Here is a 14,397-nt window from a genome sequence, read left to right as displayed (position 1 = left end):
TTTATTATATGTAGTAGTGAGTACACACTATACTATCATGTATTTTATTATATGTAGTAGTGAGTACGCACTATATTATCATATATTCTATTATATGGTAGTAGTGAGTACACATTACACTATCATGTATTTTATTATATGGTTTTAGGGAGTACGCACTATACTATCATATATTGTATTATATGGTAGTAGTGAGTACACTACCGGTATGTATTTTATTATATGGTAGTAGTGAGTACACACATGGTAGTAGAGAGTACACACTATGGTAGTAGAGAGTACACACATGGTAGTAGAGAGTACACTCTATGGTAGTAGTGAGTACACACTATGGTAGTAGAGAGTATGGTAGTAGTTTTAGATAAGAATATTTCGTGGTGTTTTGAAAAAGATGGCATATGATGACGTCCACGGGTCCCCCTCCTCCCACTCCCCCTCCCCCCTCTCGGCCGCGCGTCACACGGGCACGCGGGGGTCAGTGACCGCGCACGCTGCCTGTTTATCAGCAGGGGAGGTCCTCGGGAGCGCGCACGGGGAAGGTGCGCGCGTGTCTGGAGGGCAGGACTCGGGCGCGCGACCAGAGCAGCCGACAGGGATCGATCATAGGATTAAATTGGAATTGGAGAGAAATTAAAGACAAAGGCGAAGACCCTCAGGACATTTTTATTCCCTGACAAACATTTCAACTTTGCTTCTTTGAGAGGCGAGAAGGAGCAGCGACATTTTACTCGCACCCCCACCACGCAAACGGAGATACTCAAGCAGGATTTCATTCCAAGTGAGCTCGCTCGCGAGGTGAGATTTCACTGTTTTACTCTTCTTCATTTCACATTTGTACTCTTCTTCATTTCACAATTTTACTCTTCGCGTCTTTGTCTTCAAAACATGAAGTTTCATCCACTTTTCACACTCGCGTGTGCGCGACTTTGCTGGCGTGTTTGGACGCCAGCGAGGAGATTCCCAAGCAGCACTTTTTTATCACTTTTAAAAACATTTTATTACCATTGAAAGTAAATAAAGTGTAAAGTCATTGAAGGTCCGCCATGCCGACATGCTAACAATAGCACCTTTAGCGCACACGCGCACGCGCACACATCCCACTTCCAACAGTTAGTTGTAAAAGTGGAAGTCTAATAAAATATGTTTGCTTAGCAGCGCACGGCGACATGTTTGACTCATCTGGACACTTTTCTGGGGCCGAAGCGAGACTTAAGTTGGCGGTGACGTTAGCATAGTTAGCATGTTAGCTGATTGTGTTGCAGCCTCCAGGAGACACGAGGTGTGAGAGCAGCCGAGAGGTGAGTCACTGGCCGGCTAAGGCAGGGAAATATACCCCCTCTTACCTCCTTCCTCCAGCGCTACACGCGTCCCATGGAGACATTTGCGCTTGCTTCTGCCGGACAAAGTCACATTTGCAGTGGCTGGTCAGCGGAACATTGTTAGATAGTTAGTAGTAGTAGTAGTAGTAGTAGAGCTGATGTGTGGATGGATGGACACAGGAGGTCATCATCTTTTATTTCATCTCGCCTTTCTTACTTGCTCAGTAAGACGCGGCAAAATAAAACAATTAAAAAAGTCCTGGTGTGCTAAAAACTAAACTAGGGGAAAAAAAAAAAATAATCAAACAAGGCTCGTTCGGAGCGACACTAATTAGCCTGGCTAGCACACAACATAAGTTAGTTAGCATGTTAGCATCCTCATTAGCACAATGCTAACACACAACATAAGTTAGTTAGCATCCTCATTAGCACAATGCTAACACACAACATAACTTTGTTAGCATCCTCATTAGCACGATGCTAGCTAGCTAACTTTGTTAGCATGTTAGCATCCTCATTGTCTACTTCTTCGCTACTTTCTCCAGCAACTTTGGTGCTCTCACCTTCGCTTTGACTTTGGGTAAGTTTGTCATTTATTTTTTTTACTTTGAAAACAATTTTTGGAGTTTTTTGTTTTTTTTTGTTCTCAACGCGTCGACGAAGTTTGAGTGCAGTTGCACTTGTTAGTGAGCACCTGCACCAACACTCACTACTAACTATCACACACTTTTCTCTTTGACATCATTTTAATGCATGTCCTCCTCTCCTCTCACAGTATAACTGACGTAATGGTCAGCCTGACGCTTACGAGCAAATTAGTCGACGCTTATCCACTTGAGCCAAGATGGCGAAACAAACTTGTCTTCTCCAACAATAAAACTCCGCGTTTTTTTTTCTTCCGCGCGACGTTTGTTGTTGTTTTGTTTCTCCCTCCGCCTGTTGTGTGCCTGCTCGGCTTGGAGCCTCCAGCCAAGATGGCAGCTAGTCAGTCCTGTTAGCGGCCACGGAGGGAGAGATAAGACCACACACACACTACATGTTCACCACCATGCCTCGTTTTCCCGTTGGGGGCTCCACTGGCTTTTCTTCTGCTTTCCATTGAGCTCTTTTCAAACTAAGAAGACTTGTGTTATTTGCATGTTATGACTAACTTGTGTTGACCTTGGAGTCCACGTTGGCCCAGGTCGGTTCAAGTGGACATTTGTTACAGCAAGAAGTCCCTGCTGGGAATTGTAAACATGGTCTGAAATTGCTGTACAGTAGGATGTACAGTCACAATCAAGAGTGTACATACACTTGTAAAGAACATCATGTCATGGCTGTCTTGACTTTCCAGTCATTTCTACAACTCTTATTTTTTTGTGACAGAGTGATTGGAGCACATACTTGTTGGTCACAAAAAACATTCATGAAGTTTGCTTCTTTTATGAATTTATTATGACTCTACTGAAAATGTGAGGGTCAAAAGTATACATACAGCAATGTTAATATTTGCTTACATGTCCCTTGGCAAGTTTACCTGCAATAAGGCGCTTTTGGTAGCCATCCACAAGCTTCTGCTTGACCACTAAATTGCTGCACTTCAGCTAAATGTGTTGCTTTTCTGACATGGACTTGTTTCTTCAGCATTGTCCACACATTTTAGTCAGGAAACCTTAATTCTAGCCTGATTTAGCCATTCCTTTACCACTTTTGAGGTGTGTTTGGGGTCACTGTCCAGTTGGAACACCCAACTGTGCCCAATGACGATTTTAGCTTGTCCTGAACAATTTGGAGCTAATCCTCCTTTTTCATTTAAAGCAGCAGTTCCATTGGCAGCAAAACAGGCCCAGAGCATAATACTACCACCACCATGCTTGACTGTAGGCATGGTGTTCCTGGGATTAAATGTCTCACCTTTTCTCCTCCAAACATATTGCTTTCCTCCAGAAGGTTTTATCTTTGTCCATGTGATGTCAGATGAAACAAAAATGGAGCTATTTGGCCACAATACCCAGCAATATGTTTGGAGGAGAAAAGGTGAGGCCTTTAATCCCAGGAACACCATGCCTACCGTCAAGCTTGGTGGTGGTAGTATTATGCTCTGGGCCTGTTTTGCTGCCAATGGAACTGCTGCTTTAAATGGGACAATGAAAAAGGAGGATTATAGAAATGATTGGAAACTCAAGACAGCCATGACATTATGTTCTTTACAGGTGTATGGAAACTTTTGATCACGACTATCTATCAAAGGCTACATTGGGACTGCAGGGTCAGTTGTAGGCCCGGGCAGATAACGTATTGCTTGACGATATATTGACCTACGAATTATTGCTGATAAACAATATTATTGCCATGAATTAATTTGACGGGACCAAGTCAACCATTGATGTAATGATACATAACAATAACAGTTGTATACCCTTTCAAATGCAATAAACCTGTATTTCTCATGTATTTTAACATTGTAATTGGAATGGAAACGTTGACATCTCCAAGTTAAAGAAAACAAATACAATTTACTTTGTTAGCAACATTTTGTACTTGAGTAAAGATTACAACCAACAGCAATACATATATCTTAAAAGGGAACTGCACTTTTTGGGAATTGTGCCTATTGTTCACAATCATTATGAGAGACAAGAACACATCTTTTATTGGGGGGGATTTTAAATATAAATGCTTGGAAGTTTGGCTTGTTTGTGTACAAACAAAACATGAAATAATACTTGACAGATACTGTAATATGATCATGTTTTTCACTCAGTACAGATTAGTGTCCTATCACAGTGTTGTGGATTACAAACTCAAATATGTTTCGTAGAAGCTAGCTCATCTCTTGCCGTAGTTAGCTTTTATGGCTAATACCGTAGCACAACAATGTTAGTACGCCAGAAAGAGTTCGTCGGTGTTTGCTCTTACAATAACAATGTTGTACAGTTTGGTTATTACACAGGTTACACAACCTAAATAAAGTATTGTTGACGCTTTATGAATTATTTAAAGGCAGTATTGATTGCTCCCATTAGCTGCATTGCTAGTCACCTAGAACCAGCCCATTTTTACATGTTAAAAAGCAAAAATAAACATTTGTCTTCTTGTCTCTCACAATTGTGAATGATAGGCAAAATTCCCCGAAAAAGTGCGGTTTCTATGGGGAATTGTGGGGCCTGAATTACACAAGCATAAGAATAAATGAAATAGCTAAAAAGTATTGACACTTCAGTAATGAACATGTAGGCAGAGGTGGACTTGTACATTTCTTAACTGACAATCAAATATAAACAGTACAGTTTAAACCGATGTGTTAACAGTAAACAAAATTAAGTTTGGCAGTTCCAAGTGACGAACACCGACATGACATGACAACATGAACGCACATTTAAAAAAAATGCTAGTTTTCTAACATTATTGAATGTCAACGTGTCTTTGGCCATGTATTTAACCACACTTTCTGACAGTTTTATTTACACTGACCTGGCTTGTTCACCAAACGCAGAGTGATTGTGAGCTGTCAAGTGTGCTTGCAGGTGTGTTGTAGTCGCATACATTGGGCATTTAATGTAAATAAACCGTTATAAAGTTTGTCTGACTGCAGCCGGCCATTTCACCCAGAGATCCCACCAGCTCCTTTATTATTGCCCACTTATGTTCCAGTTTTGCACACTTTCATGAATTTAATTCAACTTTCTTATTACAAATTTTTTTTTTTTTTTTAAGTTGCAAATGACAAACGCTTATTTAGTCAAACGAAAAGAAATGTAAAAGTGCATCAATGCACATAAATGATAGATGCCTCAATAATCCATTTTGAATGGTATCATAGCTCCTGAATTGTAATGGAATAGTAAGGTGCCCAAAGATTCTTACCTCTACTCCTTGGTGTTGATAGACCCATCTTGTTCCAACTGAAATATTCACAATCCCGCCTCCAAAGACATGCATCTGGGGATAGGCCCCTCCCACCTCCAAAGACATGCACCTGGGGATAGGCCCCTCCCACCTCCAGACATGTACCTGGGGTAGGCCCCTCCCACCTTCGAAGACATGCACCTGGGGATAGGTTGATTGGCAACACTAAATGGTCCCTAGTGTGTGAATGTTGTCTGTCTGTCTGTGTTGGCCCTGTGATGAGTTGGCGACTTGTCCAGGGTGTACACCGCGTTCCGCCCGATTGTAGCTGAGATAGGCTCCAGCGACCCCAAAAAGGGACAAGCGGTAGAAAATGGATGGATGGGTGGTGTGGTTTATGATCATTTTCTCCTTGTCAGATGCTACATGCTTAATAGTAGAGGTGCAAAGTTTTGGGCACCTCGCGATTCCTTTACGATTCGATTAAAAATCCATTATTGATGCATCTTTAATTTATATATATTGATGCACTTTTACATTTCTTTTCCTTACACCAAATAAACTTGCAACTTTAAAAAACAGTGCATTTGTAATAGACAGTTAAATAATTTTTCACATTCAATACATTAAAGAAAACCCTAAAATAAAGGAGCTGGTCGGATCTCTCGATGAGGTGGCTCGTACATTTTAGAACTGTTGTTTACTAATCCATTTTATAATCGTGATACAATATTCAAAAGAAAATGAAAAACCTAGGGTAAAAACTGCGGGTAGTGAAATATGCAGTCAAAAATGGTAATCGAGCAGCAGAAAAAAAGTTTAGAGTGGGTGACAAAATTGTGAGTGAGTTGCGAAAAGCAAAGTGGTCATTCTCATTTAGAAGGTTGGCTTACCCTGATGTTGTCAAGCAAGGTTTGTTGCAAGACAGGAAGTGGCCACTGAGCAATGGGAGGGACACGCTAACAGCCAATCACATAAAAGTGTCAATTTGATTGCGCCATCTTGCTGTCTCGCTGTTGATTCTCTGCATGGAGTGAGTAGAGAAAGTCAAAATGAATAAATTGCAGATAAAACCGTAAAAGTCACCTCAACAGTATGACAGTTTTTTGGATTTTTAAAACGGACCGTAGTCCTTAGCCGTATCCACCTCCTTTTCTTTTCAACCCTCGTCTGTTCTCTATCCGGGTATACAGAAACAACAGGTAGGAACTAGAGATGTCCGATAATATCGGCCTGCCGATATTATCGGCCGATAATCGGTATCGGTATCATTTATTTATTTATTTTTATTAAATCAACTTAAAAAACACAAGACGCACTTACAATTAGTGCACCAACCCAAAAAAACCTCCCTCCCCCATTTACACTCATTCACACAAAAGGGTTGTTTCTTTCTGTTATTAATATTGTGGTTCCTACATTATATATCAATATATATCAATACAGTCTGCAGGGATACAGTCCGTAAGCACACATGATTGTGCGTGCTGCTGCTCCACTAATAGTACTAACCTTTAACACTTCATTTTACTCATTTTCATTAATTACTAGTTTCTATGTAACTGTTTTTATATTGTTTTACTTTCTTTTTTATTCAAGAAAATGTTTTCCATCCATCCATCCATCTTCTTCCGCTTATCCGAGGTCGGGTCGCGGGGGCAGCAACTTAAGCAGGGAAGCCCAGACTTCCCTCTCCCCAGCCACTTCGTCCAGCTCCTCCCGGGGGATCCCGAGGCGTTCCCAGGCCAGCCGGGAGAGATAGTCTTCCCAGCGTGTCCTGGGTCTTCCCCGTGGCCTCCTACCGGTCGGACGTGCCCGAAACACCTTCCTAGGGAGGCGTTCGGGTGGCATCCTGACCAGATGCCCGAACCACCTCATCTGGCTCCTCTCCATGTGGAGGAGCAGCGGCTTTACTTTGAGCTCCCCCCCAATGACAGAGCTTCTCACCCTATCTCTAAGGGAGAGCCCCGCCACTCGGCGGAGGAAACTAATTTTGGCCGCTTGTACCCGTGATCTTGTCCTTTCGGTCATGACCCAAAGCTCATGACCATAGGTGAGGATGGGAACGTAGATCGACCGGTAAATCGAGAGCTTTGCCTTCCGGCTCAGCTCCTTCTTCACCACAACGGATCGATACAGCGTCCGCATTACTGAAGACGCCGCACCGATCCGCCTGTCGATCTCACGATCCACTCTTCCCCCACTCGTGAACAAGACTCCGAGGTACTTGAACTCCTCCACTTGGGGCAAGGTCTCCTCCCCAACCCGGAGATGGCACTCCACCCTTTTCCGGGAGAGAACCATAGACTCGGACTTGGAGGTGCTGATTCCCATCCCAGTCGCTTCACACTCGGCTGCGAACCGATCCAGTGAGAGCTGAAGATCTTGGCCGGAGGAAGCCATCAGGACCACATCATCTGCAAATAGCAGAGACCTAATCCTACAGCCACCAAACCAGATACCCTCAACGCCCTGACTGCGTCTAGAAATTCTGTCCATAAAGGTTATGAACAGAATCGGTGACAAAGGGCAGCCTTGGCGGAGTCCAACCCTCACTGGAAACGTGTTCGACTTACTGCCGGCAATGCGGACCAAGCTCTGACACTGATTATACAGGGAGCGAACTGCCACAATAAGACAGTCCGTTACCCCATACTCTCTGAGCACTCCCCACAGGACTTCCCGGGGTACACGGTCGAATGCCTTCTCCAAGTCCACAAAGCACATGTAGACTGGTTGGGCAAACTCCCATGCACCCTCAAGGACCCTGCCGAGAGTATAGAGCTGGTCCACAGTTCCACGACCAGGACGAAAACCACACTGTTCCTCCTGAATCCGAGGTTCGACTATCCGGCGTAGCCTCCTCTCCAGTACACCTGAATAGACCTTACCGGGAAGGCTGAGGAGTGTGATCCCACGATAGTTGGAACACACCCTCCGGTTCCCCTTCTTAAAGAGAGGAACCACCACTCCGGTCTGCCAATCCAGAGGTACCGCCTCCGATGTCCACGCGATGTTGCAGAGTCTTGTCAACCAAGACAGCCCAACATCCAGAGCCTTAAGGAACTCCGGGCGGATCTCTTCCACCCCCGGGGCCTTGCCACCGAGGAGCTTTTTAACTACCTTGGCAACCTCAGCCCCAGAAATAGGAGAGCCCACCACAGATACCCCAGGCCCTGCTTCCTCATAGGAAGACGTGCTGGTAGGATTGAGGTCTTCGAAGTATTCTCTCCACCGATCCACAACATCCGCAGTCGAGGTCAGCAGAGCACCAACCCCACCATACACGGTGTTGACACTGCACTGCTTCCCCTTCCTGAGGCGGCGGATGGTGGTCCAGAATTGCTTCGAAGCCGTACGGAAGTCTTTTTCCATGGCCTCCCCGAACTCCTCCCATGTCCGAGTTTTTGCCTCTGCGACCGCTGAAGCCGCACACCGCTTGGCCTGTCGGTACCTGTCTGCTGCCTCAGGAGTCCCATGAGCCAAAAGAACCCGATAGGACTCCTTCTTCAGCCTGACGGCATCCCTCACCGCCGGCGTCCACCAACGGGTTCTAGGATTACCGCCACGACAGGCACCAACCACCTTGTGGCCACAGCTCCAATCGGCAGCCTCGACAACAGAGGCACGGAACATCGTCCACTCGGACTCAACGTCCAGCGCCTCCCTCGTGACATTTTCAAAGTTCTTCCGGAGGTGGGAATTGAAACTCTCTCTGACAGGAGACTCTGCCAGGCATTCCCAGCAAACCCTCACAATGCGTTTGGGCCTGCCAGGTCTGTCCGGCATCCTCCCCCACCATCGCAGCCAACTCACCACCAGGTGGTGATCGGTAGAAAGCTCCGCCCCTCTCTTCACCCGAGTTTCCAAAACATGAGACCGCAAATCTGATGACACAACTACAAAGTCGATCATGGAACTGCGGCCTAGGGTGTCCTGGTGCCAAGTGCACATATGGACACCCTTATGTTTGAACATGGTGTTTGTTATCGACAATCTGTGACGAGCACAAAAGTCCAATAACAGAACACCACTCGGGTTCAGATCCGGGCGGCCATTCTTCCCAATCACACCTCTCCAGGTTTCACTGTCGCTGCCAACATGAGCGTTGAAGTCCCCCAGTAGAACGAGGGAATCACCCGGGGGAGCACTCTCCAGTACTCCCTTGAGTGAATCCAAAAAGGGTGGGTACTCTGAGCTGCCGTTTGGCGCGTAAGCGCAAACAACAGTCAGGACCCGTCCCCCCACCCGAAGGCGGGGGGAAGCTACCCTCTCGTCCACCGGGTTGAACTCCAACGTGCAGGGTTTGAGCCGAGGGGCAACAAGAATTGCCACCCCAGCCTGTCGCCTCTCACTGCCGGCAACGCCAGAGTGGAAGAGAGTCCAGCCCCTCTCAAGAGAAGTGGTTCCAGAGCCCTTGCTGTGCGTCGAAGTGAGTCCGACTATATCTAGCCGGAACTTCTCCACCTCACGCACTAGCTCAGGCTCCTTCCCCCCCAGCGAGGTGACGTTCCACGTCCCAAGAGCCAGCTTATGTAGCCGAGGATCGGACCGCCAAGTGCCCTGCCCTCGGCTGCAGCCCAGCTCACACTGCACCCGACCTCTATGGCCCCTGCTATGGGTGGTGAGCCCATTGGAGTGTGCCCGGCCGGGCCCCATGGGGACAGGCCCACCAGGCGCTCGCCATCGTGCCCCACCTCCGGGCCTGGCTCCAGAGGGGGGCCCCGGTGACCCGCGTCCGGGCGAGGGAAATCTGGGTCCTTTGTTAGTGTTCTTCATAGAGGTCTTCGAGCTGCTCTTTGTCTGATCCCTCGCCTAGGACCAGTTTGCCTTGGGAGACCCTACCAGGGGGCATAGAAACCCCCGGACAACATAGCTTCTAGGATCATTGGGACACGCAAACTCCTCTACCACGGTAAGGTGGCAGCTCAGAGAGGAGTGACAAAATGTTTTTAATTTATTTATCTTATTATTATTATTTTTTTAAATGACCTTATCTTTACCATACCCGGTTGTTCAAATTAGGCATAATAATGTGTTAATTCCACAACTGTATATATCGGTATCGGTTGATATCGGTATCGGTAATTAAAGAGTTGGACAATATCGGAATATCCGATATCGGCAAAAAGCCATTATCGGACATCTCTAGTAGGAACTAAAATACAGTACTGTATAAATACAAAATATCACGCGTGCTGCTCTAAAATAATATTACCAGAAATTTGGTCCCCTAATATTGAAATAATTACAGCATAAATTAATTTCATGACGTAAAAAAGATAACCGGCCAAAATAATGTTACACAGCTGTAACTTCCTGGCACTAAACCTGTACAGAATAGTTATTTATTCTCAGGTTACTTTATCATTTTCACACTTTGCCCTATTTTGTTACACTTGATTAAGCATTTATTACATATTCCTTATTTTTAAGAAGTTATTAAGTGTTTATAGTGAGTTTACAATTGTGTTTACCATGCTTATGTTGACATGTATTTCCTGCTTTGATAGCTGAGGGGATTTTAATTGGAGAAAGGTTACATTTACAATTTCTTTTACATCTAATATATTTTTCTCCTGGTCCTTATTTTTAAATAAATAATGATAAATGGGTTGTACTTGTATAGCGCTTTTCTACCTTTAAGGTACTCAAAGCGCTTTGACACTACTTCCACATTTACCCATTCACACACACATTCACACACTGATGGAGGGAGCTGCCATGCAAGGCGCTAACCAGCACCCATCAGGAGCAAGGGTGAAGTGTCTTGCTCAGGACACCACGGACATGACGAGGTTGGTACTAGGTGGGGATTGAACCAGGGACCCTCGGGTCGCGCCACGCCGTCCCTTTTTTGGTAGGTCAAATGAATATTAATTGTCGGTATGGACCGATGTAAAACACTTGTATAATGATAGTTTTCAGTCATATCGTAAAGCCTTACCTTGCCCACTTGCTTCTTGCTTATGTCACCACAACATCCTGTTTCAGCACTGAAATACTGAAAGTATTTAAACCAAAAATCTATTTTTTTGCCTTTTGGTCCAAAATGTTCTGTGGTTGAAATTATTTTTGCATTACTAGTTTTTATCCTCGCAGAGTGTTTGCGGGGCATTTGTGCGGGTGTAACGCAGGATGTCTCCTCTGAAGGAGTGTCGGATTGACGCCATGTTTGTTTACACCAGTGTTTCAGCGTGGGCGAGCAAGAGGGGAAATTTTCATTAAATAACCGGTATAGCTCGGTTGGTAGAGTGGCCATGCCAGCAACTTGAGGGTTCCAGGTTTGATTCCCGCTTCTGCCAACCTAGTCACTGCTGTTGTGTCCTTGGGCAAGACACTTTACCCACCTGCTCCAAGTGCCACCCACACTGCTTTAATATGTAACTTAGATATTGGCTTTCACAATGTAAAGCGCTTTGAGTCACTAGAGAAAAGCGCTACATAAATATAATACACTTCACATTTGTGTCTACACTCTAGTATTCTTGTTAGAAAGACACACAAGCCTGCATCACTGATGGACGTTATGGTTTTAAAGTTATATTGCAGCTCTCTGCGATAACGTTATATATCACAATATGTTATTTGGTATATAAATGATAATATAACCATTTCTTAATTTGATTGCTGACATTTGAAGTAACCAATTACCGTAGCTTGAGGTTAGCATGACCTCCTACTGTGTCTCATGTAGCATTTTTAGCTATTCGTCGTCCTTCAGCGATAATGTAACTTGTAAGAAACCGTTTGTTTGTTTATAACTTAGAAGTGGCTTTGCACTGTGGAGGGAAGTTAGCAATTTGCAGGAATGCTACATCGTGTTTAGGGACACCTTCGCTCGCTTGTCACAGTCAAATTTGCTTGATCACAATTTAACAATTGTATTAAAAGCTCTATCGTGGGCCAAATGTTTATCATTTATATCGTCAATATAAACATTACCTAAACTGCCAGTAATTTGCTATGATAGGCTCAAAAATGTATACATACATTTAAAACAAATCTGTTAATTAGTATTAACATATTTTATCGTTTTGCCATATTTTCAATTGTTGCTGCATTTTTTACAATGTACTTTGAGATTTTCCCAAGTGTTTACTGACTTTTAATGACATTTATTCAATTAAAAACTAGCAACAAATGTAGCATCTTCTTCTGGTGTTATTATAGAATGTACTCGTGCGTAGAGACTCTACATCTGTCCCTTGATGTCCCTGACGAAAGAAGAGTGCTGCAGCCAGCATGACGTCACACTTGCTTAATATTTGCACATTTTGTAGATGGCTTTCCGTGGGTCTATTTGGAACATATATAAAAAGCAGGTCCACATTGCAGACGTTTTGTTTACGTCCGGTTTCCGTAGTGCGGTTTTTGGTCTTTTTTTCAGTCTTTTTTCAGCGGTCAAATTTTCAGTACATCACTTGTCAATAGTGTGCAAATAATAGGCTATATATATCAATTCATACTGTAACAACTGGCTGGTGTTAATGTTTTATGTTCGTGTGGTTTGGATTTGATGTCCGTTTTTCCCACGTTTGCAAACACACCGTCCATGCCTGAAAGGTGATTGGCGGAGAATGAGGAAGTGTTGTTGTGTGTCCGGCCGGGAAGCGCAGAGTCACAAGACAAAAGTGTTTGCATGGGAGGTAAAACCTGTTGGAATTGTGCCGTTAGTTATCGTAAGATTGGTAATAAATGTTAAAAATAGCGTCAGACTTTGTGTGATTTCTTCTGGGAGCGACAGTACATTAAAACAAATTAAATATAATGTAGAAATAAAAACATATTTTTAAGGTGTGGTGGTAATAAAAATACAGTGAATTACATTAAGCGGAAACCTTGGCTCCACCCATTTTACATTCAAGAACGCTAGCTTGCTGTTAGTGGTTTGCTATTGTATCCTCTTAAGCTGTGTAGTGAAGTATGTTAAGCTATTCCTCCTTCTGCAGAGATACTTGTAAGAAACTTACTTTATTTGTCGCCATGGCGGCAAGGATTAGTGATTTAGAAGTAGATAAAAGACTGGATGGAAGTTAGACGCTAGCTAGCTAGCTATGCTTGCAGAGCGGTGCTTCAGTGTTTAGACTGTAGCTCCACTTTTATCCTTAGTTTTAAAGCCAAAACACATCCATTCTTTCTCCATACTGTTTCCGCTTGCAATTAGTTTGTGCGTGTGTTGACACGTGACGTGCGACATAAGGCTCAAAGTAGGCCTGCCTGTTTTTTTCAAAGGCATTATAGTACCTTTTTGAAATCATTAGTACCACCGTACTTTTATGAGTACTGGTATAAATAAATAATAAATGATAAATGGGTTGTACTTGTATAGCGCTTTTCTACCTTCAAGGTACTCAAAGCGCTTTGACACTACTTCCACATTTACCCATTCACACACACATTCACACACTGATGGAGGGAGCTGCCATGCAAGGCGCTAACCAGCACCCATCAGGAGCAAGGGTGAAGTGTCTTGCTCAGGACACAACGGACATGACGAGGTTGGTACTAGGTGGGGATTGAACCAGAGACCCTCGGGTCGCGCACGGCCATTCTCCCACTGCGCCACGCCGTATACAGTACAACCGTAGTCTAAATCAAGAATCGTGCTGAATCGAGAACGCTTCTGCATCGAGTTGTATCCCAGGAATCTGAATCAAATGAATCGTTAGTTGTTGTAAGATTTACATTATCCAGTGTCGCCATTTCTACATGGTCAATGTTTGTCTCGGTTAAGCCAGGCAACAAAGAAGAGATCGTGCATAACTGAAATATGATTCCTAGTTCATGAGCCTGGTGAATTTGATCATTTTTAACCCTGAGTTTGACCCTGGTAAATACTTGATGTGGCTTTTGTACTCCAGGAACCTGTTTACACGCACACACTGTATAGTTGTTCATAAGGTAGGAAGCATCCCTTAAAGAACCTGAATGAAAGTTATTGCTTGGGAAAATGTGATGTAGTTAGATGAGATCTAACTTGAGCCATGTCAGCTTGACTGGACGGTTTTGGAAACAGAAAAGTTTATGTACACATTGTTTTCAGAGTATGTAAGGGTTGTAGGTATGCAGTATGGCATAGGATAGGATCAACATTTTGATTCATATTGTGATTTTTTTTTGTGTGTGTTTTTTAACCTGCAAGGTTGAAAACCTCTACTAAAAACTATAAAAACCTAGAGATGAGTTCTAAATGATAATATACTGAGTAAAGAAGTTCAATTAAAAAGCACAGTAACAATAAATG

General features: G+C 43.9%; 1 protein-coding gene across 3 annotated transcripts in view; it reads left to right on the top strand.

Moving 5' to 3' along the window:
* Positions 1–543: 543 nt before the first annotated feature.
* The window catches only part of chd7 (chromodomain helicase DNA binding protein 7), a 126,611-nt gene continuing 112,757 nt past the window's right edge, over positions 544–14,397 (top strand). For 2 of the 3 annotated variants that reach the window (XM_061936604.1, XM_061936589.1), the window contains exon 1: positions 544–795. The gene's annotated coding sequence lies outside the window, so the exon portion shown is untranslated. Of the gene's footprint in view, positions 796–1,077; positions 1,299–14,397 lie in introns of those variants that run through there. The other variant, XM_061936596.1, reaches the window with a different exon arrangement.

This window comes from Nerophis lumbriciformis, linkage group LG03 (assembly GCF_033978685.3).
Source record: "Nerophis lumbriciformis linkage group LG03, RoL_Nlum_v2.1, whole genome shotgun sequence".
Classification (NCBI taxonomy): domain Eukaryota; kingdom Metazoa; phylum Chordata; class Actinopteri; order Syngnathiformes; family Syngnathidae; genus Nerophis; species Nerophis lumbriciformis.
This window is presented reverse-complemented; position numbering and strand designations above follow the sequence as displayed.